This window comes from Rattus rattus, chromosome 6, assembly GCF_011064425.1.
Source record: "Rattus rattus isolate New Zealand chromosome 6, Rrattus_CSIRO_v1, whole genome shotgun sequence".
Lineage (NCBI taxonomy): Eukaryota > Metazoa > Chordata > Mammalia > Rodentia > Muridae > Rattus > Rattus rattus.
The window spans coordinates 89,125,944-89,145,146 of record NC_046159.1 but is presented as its reverse complement, the minus strand read 5'-3'; the positions used below and the strand labels follow the sequence as shown (position 1 = coordinate 89,145,146).

General features: G+C 40.0%; 1 protein-coding gene across 1 annotated transcript in view; it reads right to left on the bottom strand.

Moving 5' to 3' along the window:
* The window catches only part of Skap2 (src kinase associated phosphoprotein 2), a 180,090-nt gene that overhangs the window by 92,947 nt on the left and 67,940 nt on the right, over positions 1–19,203 (bottom strand). The gene's annotated exons all lie outside the window — the stretch shown is intronic.

The window sequence follows — 19,203 nt, the reverse complement described above, 5'->3', positions numbered from 1 at the left end:
GCCTAGGAAGCGCAAGGCCTGGTTAGGTCCCCAGCTCCAAAAAAAAAAGAACCAAAAAAAAAAAAAAAAAAAAATCCCAGAGAGAGCGCTTAGAGTTTCAGATGGACCACAGATGTTTCTTTGTGTCTGCTGGACCAATGCACATCAATTCTCAACCTGCGTGTTCTTACTCCTCCCAAGTCAAACAAAGTGATTTTCCCCCAAATTCAATACAGTATTTGTTCCTGAGTCCACATCAAGCATTTCTCCCCCTACCTGAATTCGAAGAGAAACCTTGACTCATGAGGGTGAGTCTGTTTTATGTCTTAAAGTTTTAGAAGGCATTTAAGAGTCTAAGATTAGATCTTAGAAGTAGCATAAACAGTGGGTTTCTACAAAAACAAAACAAAACCAAACCCTTAAAGATTAAGCTGTAAGTTAAGCTTAAACTGAGAAACTCATGGTAACATGTGCCAGGCCACTCAGTAACTTCACTGGTTCCTAGGAATTTCCCCAGGTCTTCACAACACTGATAACAGAAAGGAGAAGTGACAGGTAGGTAGAACACAGGTAGGCAGGTAGATAGGTAGATGGATAGACAGATATGTAGCTATGTAGATAGGTAGATAAATTATAAAAAAAAAAAAAAAGAACAAAACCAAACCAAAACAAAAAACCCACACAGAAACAGAATCTAAGTGGAAAACAAGTTGGACCAACCATTACATTAGCCAGGATGCTATGGAAGAACACCAAAGGACAGAAACAGCATGGGATGCCCTGGAACTGAAGTCACAAATGGTAGGAGCCATCATGTGCATCTGGGAACCAATCCTTGGCTCCCTGCAAGAACAGCGGTGTTCTTAACTGCTGAGCCATCTCTCCAACTCTTTAATTTTACTGACCAAAACAAGTAGAGAAGAAAAAGTAGGGATGAGAGAAACCAATGTGATAGGGTTGAATGTATCAGTTAACCTGAGTACTCTAAAAAAAAAATATTGATTAAACTGATTACAGTAAAATATAATGCCATAAGTAATACTCTATTTCTCATTACCTCATATTTCTTAAATAAAGTATTTCTTTCTAGGGAGCGGACAGCAATTTCTTAACTGAAATTTCACTTTTTAAACTGTGATAGCGATTTACCCAATAACTAGAATTTAGTAGCCATGTGTACTTTTATAAACAAAACTATATCAGTAATGACCCTTAGACTATATCTTTCAATCCTCAGAAGGACTTGGTGATTTGCATAACACAATAGGCAGAGTTAAACTCTCTAAATGCAATTTATTAAACTATGTAAAAGCAGTAGTTTCCCCTTAGAAACTCGAATCCTCTTCTGGTTTAGAGCCCTCATGATTACCAGTAGTATGTCACCAGTAAGATTCAGATGAGAACAAAGGACAGAGGCTCTCCAGATGCGGAAACGATGACCATCAAGAGAGGGATGCTACTGCTACCCAGCTCTACACAGCAGGCAGCGGCGGAGGACACCCACCTCACACAGGGATACCGTCTCCCTGTGAGAGACTGATCTGGCAGCTGCACAGGTTACGAGTTCCTGTTATTTTTAAACTACTTAAAACTATTTCCTTTTCTTAAGGTAAAAACAATAAAAGAAGAAATTACATCTTAACTAAGGGCACAAAGAGAAAAATTAACTTGTATTCTAGGCTACTCTATTTATATATAGAAAATTACCACAGGGATTAGTTTACAGGCCACAAGCTTTTGGCATTCTTAAGAAATTGAACTATTTTTAATGAGTATTTATTTATTATGACAATCCCACTTTTCTAAAGCAAATCAGAATATTAGACACTGTAACTGACACGCTGTTGCTGCACATCGTGGCATGCTCCAGTACATCCAGCATAAAAACACACTGCTACCCAGCACGGTGATGAGCAAGGATTGGGTCTTCCTCCACACTGCAGCTTGCACTCTTGACGTAAACCCTCCCCCTCCCGCCCCACAGGTCAGGCAGTGGTATGTCAGAAGCATTCAGGCAGCAACTCTAGCGCCTTTACACAAGTTCTAATGGGGTGTGAATTTTATTTTATTTTATTTTAGGGGGTATTATTTTCTTATTGGATACTTTCTTTGTGAAGCCAGTGTCCATCTGACGGTAAGAAGGCTGACCCAAACATGCCGTAGAGCAAATGGTCGCTTTGCTTCCTTCCATGCAGCTTACACTCAACAAGAACAAAATTCTATCCTGGAACACAGCAATTTTTAAAAAGCTTTAAATATGAGTTAAAAAATCAATAGAAGTTCTAACTTGTTAGCTTTACAATTAGCTTCTCGTTTGGCTTCTTTTCTTGAATGAACAGGTGTCAAGGGAGCAGAGTGATTCAGACATTTCCACAAGAGAATGTCGTATTCATTTCCTTCTTATATTTTATGAGAAGGCTGGTGGCCAATTTAAATACTAGACTTGTGAGGAATCTAAAACCTTTTACTATCTTACCATTAACAAGCTTTTATAGTTTTCCGTCTTGACTTCATGCAGAACTCCTGCTAAGTTTCTGAGCCTCACCTTTGCCGACTACGGTTTTCGTCTCATTACTCGGCATTTGGATAGCCTTGGACGGAAGCACTACATGGTTCAGCCAGCTTAACCGTCCTGCCACTTTCATACCACTGAAAGTTCCTTCCTGTTTATATTAGAAAGGAAGGGAGATTTTTTAGAGACTGCTCTTTGCTCATGTGATCTTTCACTCCCAGTTAAACCTTGGTCTAGTCAAATACCCCATCACCACATGATGAGGCTACTTCCTCGAAATGAAAATAGTGAAGAGTAAACTCCTCAACAATGAATCCATCTCCCTCTGCCCCAAACACTAGTGAACACCTAAGGGCTTACCCAAACTTTTATTAAAATAGTATTTTTTGTAATTCTTTGAGAATTTCATACAACATATGATCATATTCCACTCCCTTCCATTTCCTTCCAAGCCCAACCATACTTCCCTTTATGTTTTGTTTGTTTAAACCATCAAGTCCAATTTGTGCAGCCTACATACTCCAGGCTGTGGGACCTGTCCTGGAGCACGCCAGAACAACCAGGAGCCACACCCTCAAAGAAAACCGACTTTCTCCACACCAGAGGCTGTCACTCATCGTCAGTAGCTCCTCAGTCAGGGGAGGGATGTTTGTGTTCATTGCCCCTCCCCAATCCTCATGATAGGATTTTGTCTGGCTTGAGCCCATGCAGGTCTTGGCATAAAGTCACAACTGTTGAGTTCATATATGCAACTTCCCTGTCAAGTCTTGAAAACATCATTTTGTTGTAGTAAACAAAAGGGACAAGGGAGGGACAGGGGAATTATAGGCCAATCTCTCTGATGAATATAGATGAAAAATTCTCAAATAAAGATTTAAACCTAATTCACAAACACATTGCAAAGATTATCCACCATGATCAAGTCAGCTTTATCCACGAGATACAGGAATGGTTCAATATGTATAAATCAATAAATGTAATCCACCACATAAACAGAATCAAGGATGGAAACCACATGATCATCTCATTTAAATTCAGGAAAGGTTTCTGACAAAATCCAACATCTCTTCATAATAAAAGTCTCAGAGAATCTATGGATACAGGGGACACATCTCAACATAATAAGGACGAAACACAGTAATCCCACAACCAGCATCTTGCTAAACAGAGGAAAAACCTCGGGAGCAAAACAAGGCAGTCCTCTCTCCTTTCTGTCCTGTTCAATACAGTGCTCGACGTCCTAACTCAAGCATTAACACTAGCAGAGGGAGATGAACACGGCACAAAATAGGTAAGGAAGAAGTCAAAGTGTCCTAATCTGCAGAAGATAGGGTTCTATGCATAAAATACCCTGTCCAAAAACTCCTACTGCTGATAATTATAGTAAAGTAGCAGGATTCAAAATTGACACAAAAATCAGTACCTTCCTATATACCAACAACCAGCATACCGAGAAAGCAGTCAGGGAAACAATACCAGAACCAAAGAAACAAAAAACTTGGGAGACACCTGAGGTAGCAAACTTGGCCTTGCTTGGCTTTGGAGATGTCTTCGCCCTGCTGTTTGACAACTACTACCTCTACATCATGGATTAGAGAGCCTAATTAGCCTCTGGCCTCTGCCAGAGTACAGGAAATCAGAGAGGCTCCAGCTTCCTGGCCCTGGCTGAATGGATTAGATGGGCACAATGACACGGGTTAGTGTTTGCCACCAGCATGCCTGACCACAGTATTCACCCAGTCTATGGAAGGAACACGGCTGACAGGAAGAGCTACCACCGCTGACTGACTTTAGGTGCCAGGGCTGCAGGTTTTGGGTGCAATGTCTGTGGCAGCCAACTGCATGAACCAAAGTTCTCACTTAAAGGTATCATCACGCAGTGCACAATCATTCATCTGCTTGCCAGGGGCCAGGGCTGGGCAGGGAAGACTTGTTTTACTGACATACACCACAGCATGCTCATGGGATAACCATTGACTTCATCTGTACTTAGTTCTGTTGGTCAGTGTAAGAGGTTACATTTTTGGATTTATCTTTCCAAGGAATACTGAGTAAAGAAAGTTAAACAATTCATCAATCTGCTAATTGGTTACCATCACACGGAGTCTGTTATTAAAGTTTTTTCCAATAAAAAAAAACTTATCTAAATCTTTTCAATTCTTCGCTTTCACCATTAGTTGTAAGTGTGAGTCCCCAAATTGAGGGAGATAGTATTTCCTTTTACCTCTTCTCCATTCACATGCTGAGTCTGAAAAGAGGCCCAGTCATTTGGTAAATACGTTCACTTTAAGGAAAGATACCCTCTTAAGGCTTGTTTCATATTTGATGCCCATCATATGAGACGACTTCACGTTTCTGAGACACTGCCTCAGTCCACACTGAGAACACTCTCCTAATCATCCATTGAGCTTACTTGTCTAACTTTCCTTAAGAAGCAGCTTCAGAAGTCCTCACAGGCCTCGGTAATTGGAGTCCTGGAGAAGGGGAAGGGGATGTGTGTGAGGGGGGAGGGGTCTGATATCCTCTAACCTTGCTGCATAAGTCAAAGGCCATGTCCTCTAAAAATCAGCCAATGCAGGGTACAGCGAATGCATTCTTAGTGGACAATTCACATTTACATTACATTTATAGACTTTAGTGTCCTCACAGGGACATAGGACTGGTTGGAGATGACCTGAATACAAGACAGCAGCAATTCATCGACGAGCAAGGTCAGTCTTAAATCATAAAATCTGGGTGGCTTTTGTTTTGCTTTGAATCAAGGTGCCACTAAATAGCCCTGGCTGTCCTGAACTTAGTAGACCTGAAGACCAGGCCCGCCTCTGCCTCGCCTCTGCCTCATGAGTGCTGGAATTAAAGGCATAAGCCACCAACAACCAGTTTTGTTTTTTGAGACAAGATCTCACTTTGTGAAAGCCTAGAATCAGTGACTGTCCTTAAGGTCCTGAGAGTCCTCCTGTCCCAGTCTCCTTAGCACTAGAATGACAAGCACGAACAACCATGCTTGGCTAGCCTGTGAAACTTGGAGACAAGTCTGTTTCATATGAACAGATGATAGCACTTTCCTGAGTCTCATCTGATGTCAAATCTTTCCAGTGTGGTTATGCACCTGAAAGAATTATGAAGCATCACCAGCCATCGAACGGTCACTCAATAGAAAACACTGACTAAACCTCCAATATCAGAACAGATGCTGTTCACAGTGTTTTCCTAGACCTAGAACAAAGCCTCGCATAAGCTTACTTCCTATTCTAACCTTGCCTTTAAAGGGATGCCTGTTAGCAGCCATGTACAAGACTAGCTCAAGGCATGCTGAGTTTGTATGGTTACAACAGCAGGCTGAAGTCTGACTTTCTCACTAGACTTTTAGCCACAGAACCACAGGCAGTGCCTCAGATGTACTTCTATAAGACACACGGGTTCAGCTTTATATAAACTTTATCATACTGAATAGCATGCTTAAGACATGGATTTCGGGGCTGGTGAAGAGGCTCAGTGAATAAAGAAGTTTGATGCGAAACCTGACAGACTGAGTTTGATTCACAAAAGCCAAGGCAGTAGAGAGCCAACTGGACAACGTTACTCTCTAGAGCCTCCCCACATGCACTGCAACATCTGTCCATCTCCACACATCTGTCTGTCTGTCACACACACACACACACACACACACACACACACACACAAATAATCATAACAAATAAAATTTAGTATATATTTTTGAGATAAATAATTTTTTGAAGAAACTGATTTAAAGCTTTCTTTAATAGTCGGGCTGGAGATGGTTCAGCAGTTCTGAGCACGTACTGGTCTTGCAGAAGAGCCTGCAAGGGCAGCTCATAATTGCCTGCAATGCTAGCTCCAGGGCATCTGACACCTTTAGCCTCTAAGAGCATCCCCACCTGCATGCGTACATCCATACAGTGCCATCGTCACATAATTAAAAAATAATAAAAAACACATCTTCTAAACTCTTACTTATGGGATTTGTAAAAAATGTTCTAAAACATGCAACACGAACTTGAAAGGAAATTGATAAGCAGGTGACGAATGCAGTCCTGCAAACATACGTTCTGAACACAGGAGAACTAGAGGCATGAGCTTTACAGATTACCTTTGAGTAAAAAGATTACTTTTATAAACTTTTATTACACCTGAGACACACACACATGCACACACATATATGTATATATGTACACACACATACACACATAAAACAAGCATTAATCATCCAGTTGCATACATCTGCTTATTCACTAATCACGCACTTTGGAACAACGGAAACACACCAGACACTGTGACGGGACAAGGGATGCAGTTACAGTCCTTTCTTTGCTATGTTCATGATTAGGTGCTATTGAACTGATGAAGAGCCTTGAAGTCCAGAAGGAAAATGGCTGAAACAGCTGGAAAGGACAGTCAGGATGGAGAAGCCAAGGGCCGGGCTCTCACTTATCTGTCTCCTCAGCAGTGACATTAGAGTCGGTGACACTGTGCTACGTCTGTGCATCAGCTCCAGTCGTTTCAGCTCAGGATGTGTTCTGTGTGACCTTAAATTCACTTCCTAACCCAAGCCCACGCCTGATGCCTCAAACTCTAAATCCTCCTGCCTCAGCCTCCTAAGTGCTAGGATTATAGAGGTGTGCCACCACACCCAGCTCCACTCAGTTTTAAACTTTATAGCTACCAACATGAAGCAAAACATACAAGAGAAAGAAATTTAAGCAGAAGATACAGCCTTAAAAGTGCTCATTTTTAGTGAATTAATTTTGGCATACTTCTTAAAACTAATTACATATCAAATTCCAAATACACTTATATTTATCCCAAGGAGGCCACAAGAAACTGTAAGTGTATGTCTACTAGTGAACTATTTTCCTTGGGCTCCCAGAGGTGACATGACTCCACCAACTGCGAGCTCTTCTGGTTAAGAGTTGTCACTGCCAGTCAACTTCACCACTTAGGTTTAACTCTTCAGTTAAAATAAGATACCAAAGTTAACATTTCCACAAGACGCAGTATCTGCTAGGTGACATATGTGGCTTCACGTCACCAGTGCTGTGCAGCCTCACTTGAACCTCATGCTGAGGTGGCTCTGGGGTTCCTCTGGGGACACTGGAGGAACCAGCACAATCCAGCTCTGAATCTATACCTGATCACAAGTCTCCTAAAAATCAGAAGAATATGCACCCACTCAAACCCATGAGCAAACACAGACCATGACTTATTCCAAAACAACAAAGAACAATGATAGATATGATATTCTATTATATAATTCCAAGATTTTGACTATAATTAAATCATGTCTGACATGATACATATTCTCAATAAAAATAGAAGTTACATAAATTTATATAAATAATATGCTTTCCATATTCTTAATATTAAGATAAGTCATTAATTAAATCAATCAACTAAATTAAGTCTCTGTATAAACAGAAATGAAACAACAAAGCAATCAAGTTCTTAATGAACACTGAAGATGTAAAAACACATCAAACTAAAATAATGTACACATACTAGAGGATGCTAATGGCACCAGTACGATCAAATTATCTACAAAACAGAAGACAGCATCATTCTGCACAGGAGTAACTGGGTAAAACATTATTATCAATGATGACTTTTTTCAGATAATGTTTTGGGGAAAATATTTGTGGCTGGACAACGTGTGGAACCTCTGTTAGCACTTTCAATAACTTAACAAAACGGATCAACAGGGAACCAGGTGAGAGTTGAAGCAACTGGAATGAGGGAGACGCAGCGCGGTCCTTTGTTGTCCCGCCCAGGGTTCTAACCTTCACTACCGGAAGCACCCAGAAGTTTGTATATCCAGGCTTGGTACCTGAACGCTGTGCTTGCTGCAAAGATCACTGGCAAACAAGGCCTCTCCAACTAAATACTAATATGGATTCTACCTCTAATTTAGGAAGCGGGAACTGTCACAGTGGAAAGGACAGAAGAGACCTCCGTAGTGACAGTGACGTCTGTGGATAATAAGAACTCAACCATCCTATCCTACAAAATAAATCACAGCATCTAATATGTGCCATTACAGAAACACCACTACAGCAGAAAAAAATGAAGATGCCTGTCTTGAAAGAGTGCATAATTTACTTAAAATGTATAACCATTTTAAATAAGGCCGAAGTAGACAGATAAAAATGTAGAAAGATCTACACTACCCAGAGAGATCCCTAATGTTCGAGTGATAAACAAAGCAGAGGAATGTACAAACTGATACACATTTTTCAATCTGAAATAAAGCTTCTGTACTTTATGTATTCATACCATGCAGCAAAAACACACCGGAACTGTTAGCAGCTCTTACTTATAGGAGGTAGGGTGTTTGGAAAATAAAAACATTTTCTTCATTAGGATCATGAATTACATATTATCAGTTTTAAATAGAAAATAACACCAGGATCTTAAGAAATTTCAAGTATGAAAACAAGAGTCAGATAACTACGCCAATAAATGCATGAGACTTCACAATACAAGTGCAGGATTACAGTACAATGAGACAACGGGAAAACAATGGGCCTGTCCATGTGAAGGCCCTTTGTGAGAATGTACATGGAGCCTGCTGTCTAGTTAATCCACACCTCACACATCCACACACGTCTTCACTCTGCCCAGGAGCAACTTCCTTACCATTCCTCCAGGAGCATTCTCTTCCCCACCACAATTAACAGAACCCCCCCAGCTTACTCACCTCCAGAGACAAATCTCAACTAAAATGTTTACTGATGGAATAATAAAAATATCTGAGAAAAACACAAAACACCTGATCCCTTAAAAAGAATGTGTTTTCTGAAAAAGAATTCTTACTAACGGTTGTTAGTGTTGTTTTATCTTTCTTGACATTTTCACTTTATTTGTATTAATTTTTTAGAATGACATGTAAGTAATGGACTTCATTCTGGCATTTCCATACAAATGTCCGTGATACTTTTTAGTACTTTTTAGATCCCCCCCCCAATAAAAGAAATTTAAGTTTGTGGACATAGGCTGAACATTGCTAATCTGAAAACCTGAGATCTAAAATGCTATAAATGCCCAAACTTCTGAATGCCAAGATGCCACATGTGGAAAATTCCACACTTGATCTCAAAACACAGGAGGAGAAAAAACACTATAAAATCACCCTCAGCTTATGTGTATAAGGTAAATATGGAACTTAAATGATTTCATGTTTAGACCCAAGTCTAAGTCCCCAAATATCTCATTATTGATGTACAAAAATTGCAAAATCTAAAAGGAAATTAAAGAAAATGGAAACATTTCTTAATCCCAAGCATTTTGGATAAAATGTATCACTCAACCCATTTTACACAAATAACAAAATGATCTATGTTTTTTGCTCTGTCTCAGCTTAAATGTCTTCAAACTCGTGTGAAAGTATGCATTAAAATTTGTGCCAGGCTTTAACTGGTATTCCAAATTCCATCTGGGAAATGGATTTTATAGCTAAGCCATAAACTTCTAAAATCCTGAAGTTTTAATAGATATGCTGACACAATCTTAACCATAACAGTTCTAGCAACTGCTGTGGTAATAAATCTGTCTGTTTCTATTATGCCTGTGACAAATCCATTAATATGAATGATGTCCACTTCACACAGCACACTCCACAGCAACTGCACAAGTTATGTCATCTCCGTTCTGAGTAGCAAATCAGTAATCAATATTTATAAAAGCAGCAGCTAATCCTTTGTAAAATCACTGCTTCTGTGATTGAAGAGTTTGCTCAAAACACACAGTTAATCCCTCTTCATCTGCTTGAGCCTTCTATTCATCCCAGCCTCTTACTGTGCTGGCTGAAGCAGATTAATACATGTCCACACGCTAAACATGACCTGACAATTGACACCAGGTAGTGCTGACAGGATAAGCTCAGCAAACACTGGCCTTTCAGAGAGGAAACCTGAAATTAACATTCAGAAACGCAAAGTTTACAAATAGGCTTACACTGCTTCCCGACTCCCATGTTTGACTTTCTGAGGCCCACAGATCCCCGCTTTGGCTGTGAGAAGTCTTTTATCTGGCTCTAGAATAAACTGCTTTATTCATAAAGCCTGCAGTGCTATAACGTGTACATAGTGGTGATCAGGAGCTCTCTGGCTGAGGACATACACTCATTCATGTACAGAGCCACTGGGACAGTTCTTACTTGTGCAGTTAGTGACTGGTCTCTGCTTTTCCAAGTGCTACACTGACAGAAAATCTTACAAAAAAAAAGGATTTAAATGGTTAATGCAAAGCTTTTGATGGAAAAATAGACATTTTCACAGTGAGAAATGATTACCAATTTTATAAAACATTCTGTGGTAACAGAAATACATATAAGTTCATAAAATAAAATGTACTGATCTCTAGAAATCTGATCACTCTTAAGGAAAATATTAAATTATATTTAAAGTTCCAACATACATTTCTGTAATGGTTATTTCAACTGAGATACTCCATGCAACCTTAATTGGAACTACTTCAAACCAAATGCAAATTCATGTCAGATTAAGAGCATAGCCAAGGCCTAGAGAAATACTATTTCCCAGCCCAAGATATGGAATGATATCAATTTTTTAAAGACAACATAAACAGCTCCTTTCCATAAAGTGGCTTGTCATATCCAATTTAGGTGGGATAGCCACCAAGCTATTAATAAAGTCTTACGTCTGTATTCCTCCTGACAGACTGCAGACACCCCAGGAAGGAGGGAAGTGTGCGACTGAAAGCCAAAAGCACAGAGAATCTTAGGAGAGACACCAAGACAATAGTCAACAGATCATTTACTTTGGAAAGGAAGAGAAGAATACTACAAGTTATTTCAAAACGTGGAAATAAGGAGGCCGTGGCACATTGTTCAAGCCAGGGAAGATGGAGCATGGGCAAAGCCTAGTTAAGGATGAGTGGGAGGAGGAGCCAGGAAGTGATACCCGGCCTTTAACTAAGATAAGGACGCAGGGAGGGGACAGGGCTCTGTGGTAGTGGCTGACCTAGGGTGCAAGGCGCTGGGTTCCAGTCCATCACCATCAGCAGTGACTGGGGGCGGAGGAGGAAGCCACGTTCAGTGCACTTTCTAATTCACTGTCTGCAGCAGTACTCCCCGTTTCCGAGCTTTAGCTCATCAGCTTACAAAATAGCTAAACGCCAACACTGCGAGTTAGAAACTAGTGACTTTAACCTCATCTAGTAATAACCGACGCATATGTAATGTTAAATAACGAACAGGTTAAAAGTATATGTGTGTGTGTATGCATATGTTATGCATAAGTGTCCTAGATGGTTATACTGAGGATTTTAAGAGTGCCATACTAAAATCTAATAGCTTTTTTAGATATTAGGCAAAATAATTTGCTACTCAGTTGAATTTGCTATAAACAGAATTATAGACATCACTAAATCCTACAAGACAGTGGTTCTAATTAGCCTTGCTGAAGGAAGTTGAGCAAAAAGACAGCAATACTACTAGTTCAATATTATAGGTGGTATGCTCATGTCAAGGATATGTAGAAAATTAGCTAAGCAGGGAAATCTGCCAGCAGCGATGAAGAATAAATCTTAAAACTCTTTTGAACCATTAAAAACCACTTTCAGTAACAGCCAACAATGCAATTCGATACTATAATGAAAGACTGGCAGTCCCTGGTGCAATCGTAATATTGTGAGTTTGGAATGTGCCTGCAATCCTGGCTGCTCAATCTAAGACAGGAGGACCATGAGTTCAAGGCTAGCCTGAGCAACTCAGCAGGTACTCATCTCAAAAAACAAAACCAAATGATATTGCCACATTCAAATTATGTAGAACTTTAAAAAAACACATCTATCATATAAACTAAATATTTATGTACACTGAAATATTTTAGCTTTCTTTGAATCTCCTAAAAACCTAGACTGTGGATATTATACACAGGCAGATCTAAAAGATCCTACAGAAGATAAAGGCCTGCTTAAAGCAATAGTGGCGTCTATAAACAGCTTATGTATTAATTATAATTAAAATAATTTCGAACAGTAAAAAATTTTTCTTCTATAATTTTGCTGAAAATGTTAGCTGTCCCTTAAGTTGGGAATATTCACTCTCTTCTATACCTATTATTCTTAGGCTCGTTTCCATCTCCAGGGTTGTCTTTCTTTGTGTTTTCTTTAATGTTTCTATTTCTATTTTTAGATCCTGGACAGTTTAGTTCAATTCCTTTACCTGTTTGATTGTGTTTTTCTGTATTTCTTTAAGAGATTTATTTGTTTTCTCTTTAAGGGCTTCTACTTGTCTACCTGTGTTCTCCTGTATTTCCTTAAGGGAGTTATGTTCTTCTTAAATTCCTCTGTCATCATCATGAGAAGGAGTTTTAGGTCTGAATCTTGCTTTCAGGTGTGTTAGGGATTGCTGGTGGGATTGCAGACTGAGGAAATCACTCAGGTGTTTCCTTAGAAAACTGAACATAGCACTACCTGAGGACCCAGCTATACCACTCCTGGGCATATACCCAAAGGATGCCCCAACATATAACAAGGACACATGCTCCACTATGTTCATAGCAGCCTTATTTATAATAGCCAGAAGCTGGAAAGAACCCAGATGCCCTTCAACAGAGGAATGGATACAGAAAATGTGGTGCATCTACACAATGGAATACTACTCAGCTATCAAAAACAATGACTTCATGAAATTCATAGGCAAATGGAATGAACTAGAAAATATCATACTGAGTGAGGTAACCCAATCACAGAAAAACACACATGGTATGCACTCATTGATAAGTGGCTATTAGCCCAAATATAGAATTACCCTAGATGCAGACCATGAAACTCAAGAAGGATGACCAAAATGGATGCTTCACTCCTTCTTTAAAAAGAACAGAATACCATAGGGAGGAGGAGGGCAGGGGCAAAGTTTAGAACAGAGACTGAAGGAGCGTTCCATTCAAGGCCTGCCCTACATGTGCCCCCATATACAGCCACTAAACTAGATAAGATGGATGAAGCAAAAAAGTGCAGGTTGACAGGAACAGATGTGGAGTCTCTCCTGAGGACACACCAGAATATAGCAAATACATAGGCGAATGCCAGCAGCAAACACTGAACTGAGAGCAGGACCCCCGTTGAAAGGGAATCAGAAAAGGACTGAAAAGAGCTGAAGGGCTTGAGACCCCATATGAACAACAATGCCAACCAACCAGAGCTTCAGGAATAAGCCCACTACCCAAAAGTACATGGACTGACCCTGGGCTCCAAATTCATAGGTAGCAATGAATAGCCTAGTAGGGCACCAGTGGAAGAAGCCCTTGGTCCTGTCAAGGCTGGACCCCCCAGTTGTTGGGGGAGGCGGTAATGGGGGAGGATGGGAGGAGAATACCCTTATAGAAGGGAGGGAGAGGGGTTAGGGGATGTTGTCCTGAAAACGGAAAGGGAATAACATTTGAAATGTAAATAAAATACCCAATTTAATAAAGAATGGGTGGGAGAGAACAGAAAGAAAAGAAAGAAAGAAAGAAGAAGAAGAAGAAAGACCAAAAAAAAAACAACAACAACAAAAAAAAAAAATGTATGTTAATATTTATAACTAGTTGCAACCAGGTAGAATACTTTATCATATACATATTTACAATAAATATGCAATAAAACTAGCAGCAGTATAGTTACCCTTTACAGAACAAACAGCTCAAAAGTAAGGAGGTTCCTCCTTTCAGCCCCTAGCCTTCATCCTGGTGCCAAGATGGTTCACTATTTCTAGATCTAGTTACAAAATGAAAGGCAAAGAAGGCAGCTTATAAGCTTCTAAGTAGCATTCCATGTTATAAATTTATTAAAATGGTGCTGATTTATGCAAAGATATTTTTAGTCTTATTTTTACTGCATACATTTTCTGCATCCCCTGAGGCAGGTGCAATAATTGTTTGGGTAAAGTTTGCCAATAATACTTCAACAAAAATAAAATCGTAATTCCTCTAACAATCTCTGGCTATGGCTTATAATCCAGCAGCCACTTTATTCTGCTGTTTATATTAGATGGTATCAATTTTGTCTAACAAAAGCCAAAGCTGTATGTTTCTGTAAGAGACGTGTCAGAAGGAGTTAATACACAAGCTTGTTCTAGCATAGCTAGTGGTCAGGGCTTAAACAACAGTCACTCTGGACCCAAAGCAAAAGGCACATCGGCCCTCTCCAATCGGTCTGGCTTATGAAACTCTTCTGGACTCCACAGAGAAAACAAGTCTAAGCTCCTGCCCAAATTCAGCCCTGGGGCTTAATGGAAGAAAATGAACTGGTAAAATTTAAGAACCAAACATACCTCCCTGACATCTAATGCTAAGAAGATGGTTAACTGATACAAAACATAGGCATGCGTAACAACCTATGGACACATCCACATATGTACCAAAATTAAATACATTTATATAACCATCTTCGTGTCTGCTATCTAATATTTACTGTCGTCATCAATAAGATAGAAATTTACAAGTGGTAGGTGAGTAAGTTATAAATTGACAAAAGTACCATGAATCAGATTTTGAAAATAATGACAACTATATATTAAGCAAAACAAATCAGCATTTTATAGAAAAGGATTAAAATCATTACGGAAAAAGCTAAGTATAATTATGCCTAGAATGTAATTATTCAGCAAGGTGCATATTTTTAAAAATGAAGGCTATTAGATAAAAGATATCATCCTTCTTTATGCGAAAGCTTAGTTTATTTTATTAATGACTCTTTTTATTTATTTGAGGCGTGTAGTGTATGTGTGATATTCTGGCGTGCTGAGAATTGCAATTGGGCGGTCAGAGGACCTCTTCCAGGACTTGTTTCTCTTCTCTGTCCACAGGGGTCCTGGGGGCTGAGCCAGGCAAGTGCTTTCACCTGCGGGGCCGTCTTGGCAGTCCTAGTTTGACTATATGAAATTACATTTACCAGGGTGGGTCACAAAGTGAAACTATGCCTCAGAAGGAAACAAAACTTAAACGAAAGTCAATAAACAGTAGGAAAATGTAAAAACAAAAAAACCAAAACCCCAAACAAAGATTCCTACAGTACTTTACAAAGAACTTGCCAGGCATTTGAACAGCCGGCAGGGGATATTCCAAGTGAAACTTAACCCACACGCTTGTCTTTCTGGGAGCCGAGTGTTTATGGCTTGTAACCATAACTGGTGGCAGATATAACATTACATAGTTAAGCTTCATGGGCATGCAGCTGAGCACAAGTCTATAATATTTAATCAATAAGCTTTCAATAATGCTGAGAATTTTGTGTTACACTGGCTGGATCGAGTGTATTCACCCTGGAGGTCTTGACGGTCTAGTCGATACATCTCACGTGAGACAGAACCCGACATCTTGGAATAAAGCATTCTGGGTAACCTACAGCTGAGATACAGCAAAGTCCTAAGGTGGCCAACTGGCTGTGTAGTCTGTAGGTCCACACTAAGAGTCACAGTGCAGCCTCCTGCACCTACCACAGCTGTCAATGACTGGCGGAATACTCCAGAAAGGAACGAAATGCCATCTTCCTGCTTTCCCTTCCTCGTTTTCCACTCTGGATCATGTGGACTGACTGATGGCCCTTCTGGGGATGTGTGGCATTTGCAGGAAGTTAGCTTTGTCTGTAGGTATGACCCGGCACACTGCAGCTTTCCTCGGCTGTACTGTCCAGCAGCTTTTAGCCAGTACATCTCCAGAAGAGCGCCAACAAATGCTGCTTTAAGAAAGTAACTCCACAATTGGTACCTAAACTTAACTAACTCAATTCCTCAGAACATTTTTGCAAAATAAACTGGAACTTTTTTTTTTTTTTTTTTTTTTTTTTTTTTTGGGGCTGGGGACTGAACCCAGGGCTTTGCGCTTCCTGGGCAACCGCTCTACCACTCAGCTAAATCCCCAACCCCAAACTGGAACTTTTTAGTCTAGTCCATGTCAACAAGGTATGACTGTCATTCTTCAATGAACATTTACTATAAAGTTAGAATATGTCAAGAATCTTGCTGGACCATGAAATTTTTATTTAGCTACTTATAGTCTCATTTAGTTGTAAGAAATATTAAAGAATCCAAGTTGGCAGGCAGAGCTGCGGGAGTTGAGATAGGGTGGAGAGGCTGAGTTATGGACAACTTATGTGACAGTGAGTTCTTAAAGAAAACTACTCTAAAATTCTAACCGAAATAGAAAATGTGACTGGAGAGGTGTTCAGAAGTTAAGAACACTGGCTGCTCCTCCAGAGGATCCAAGTTAAACTCCCAATGCCTATACAACTGCTCACAATTGTCAGTAGCTCCAGTCCTGGGGAATCTGACACCCTCCAGTGGTCCCCATGAGTGTCAGGCACACTCGGATGCTGCACAGACAGACAGACAGACATGCAAACAGAACACCCACAAACATTAAAAAAGAAGGAAGGAAGGAAAGAAGGAGGGAAGGAAGGAAGGAAGGAAGGAAAGGGATGGAAAGGAAATTCCACAGGATCACTTGCAGGCTTTGCCCATCGATAACTTTTTATAAAGCTACAGTATAATAGCACAATCAGGGTCATTCTGACATCAATGCAATTTACCTGTCATACTTAGATTGCCCCCATTCTATTATCTATCTATCTATCTATCTATCTATCTATCTATCTATCTATCTATCTATCTATCTATCTATCCATCCATCTATCTACCTACCTATCTATTGTGTGTGTACGTGTGTTCATGCTGAGTTCTTTAGACTTCTGCCGCCTACATAGGATAATGCGTACATCACAGGGAACTCTGAATTAGGTACCAAGATGCTTTCTGTCCCACTTTTATATCCCACCCACACCGCTCCTGACTCTCCCTCCTTCCGCTATACCTTGGCAACCACTCTCTGTCCTCCATTTCTATATTTTCCCATTCTAAGAATATACTTGGAATAAGACAGTAAGAAGCTTTTAGAGTTTGGAATTTTTTTCATAAGTATAACTACCCAGAGAATCATCCAGTTAGTGTGCTATGTGGACTAACAGTTCACTTATGCTTCTGCTGAGAATTACTCTGAGGATTACTGCCACTTTTTTAAAGACGAGTTTGCTTCTTACTACTCATTCCCCAATCTACTGAAATTTGACCTGGCCCATGAATAAAATTACTCATAAAATTACCACATAAAATCAGCACAACCATAAGTGCCACATTCAATGAACAATTTCTAGTATGTATCTTTCTCTGGTACTTATGAAGCACCAGAGTCTAGTAACCAGCCACTGTAGCCTTCATGCTCCCCCCTCCTTTGGCATCGTGAAACGATTCCCCCTGGTCTTGATTATGTCTTAAGCATGGTTTCCCAGACTCATCTCCTCACTCCAGTCCTCAGGGATGGCATCCTTTTTGAGGGCCCCAGTCTCCGGGATTTTATTCCTATCCCTCCCGGTGTAATGTCTCAATTGTCCCTTCCATTCTTGCTCTATGCTGAAGAGTTCAGCCAAGAATCCTTCTCCTAAACCTCAAGTCCACATTTTCACATAACTAAATGTTTTCTAACATTTAACTCTCTCCTCTCTGTTCACTTTAACCGAGTGAATTCCAACCACTTCCTTTCATCCTATGGTGTCTCTGTGAACAGTAGCACGTCTCTGTGGTCATTTCAAAACACCAGACTCCTCTCTACCTCTGCCTTTCCTGGCTACATCAGTTCAGCCACTAGATCTGGTCAACTCTATGTATAAAGTATCTCCTGAGCACCCCTTCCTCCTACCTCCTCACCACTACTTTAAGGTTTCACCATTTCATTTTTCTTGAGCCATAGAAACAGCTTGTCCATCTGTCTGGTCTTCCCACAATCTTCTCTGCCTTTCCTCAGGATGCTCTGACTAGCCCCAAAGCTGACATATGTGAACTAAGATCTTATGGTGACTGCACTGCCCATATGGAAAATGTCTCGTTGTTCAGCATACATACGTAAGACCCTTCAGGATTTGTGCTTTGCTCACTTCATATTCTCACACTCTTTACACACCCACATTCTATACACACATTTTCCCAGGCTACCTCTCATTCCTGATTGGCCTGTCCCCTAAGCCAGTGACACAAGTCTCCAAATGCAGGGTCTGGAGAGCTCTCTGAGGGAACCAATATGGTATGTGAGACTTTCAGGAGATCAAACAAGTTTAAATTACTGTTTTATATCCAGAGGAGTAAAGTAATAAATGTTTCAAAACAAATACTTTAAAGATTTAACGTAAGTCTATCTTTTCTGGAGAGAACAACCATCTGGTCCTTTCACTCCAGGAGTATGAAATTCAAATACACTCCTAAACAGATGACAAGTAGAAATGATGTAGTTAATATAAGCTTTCTAGACACTGGAATAAAGTCTAAATTATGAATTGTCAAAGATATTGTAAGATATTTCCTCTCTGAAAACACTAAATAATGACAGATAAAAAGAAACAAAATTTGCTAAATATAAATAATAGGTATTAATAGTTCTTTAAAAATTAACTATGATTTCTTCAAGTAGGCAAGCTTCCCAAGGCTCTTGAAGCCGTCTTCATTACTCTTCTATGTTTTAAGGGCTGATAAGAGAATCATCAAACCATGCTCACACACACAGTACTCTTCTGCTGACCCACAGGGTGACTGTTTATCAAAATAAGGTCATTAGGGTAAGCATATAACCAAGGGCCAGCAAGATCACTCTGTGAGTAAGGACGTTGGCCATTTGGTCCGAAAGAGTTTCATCCCTGGGTCCCTCCAA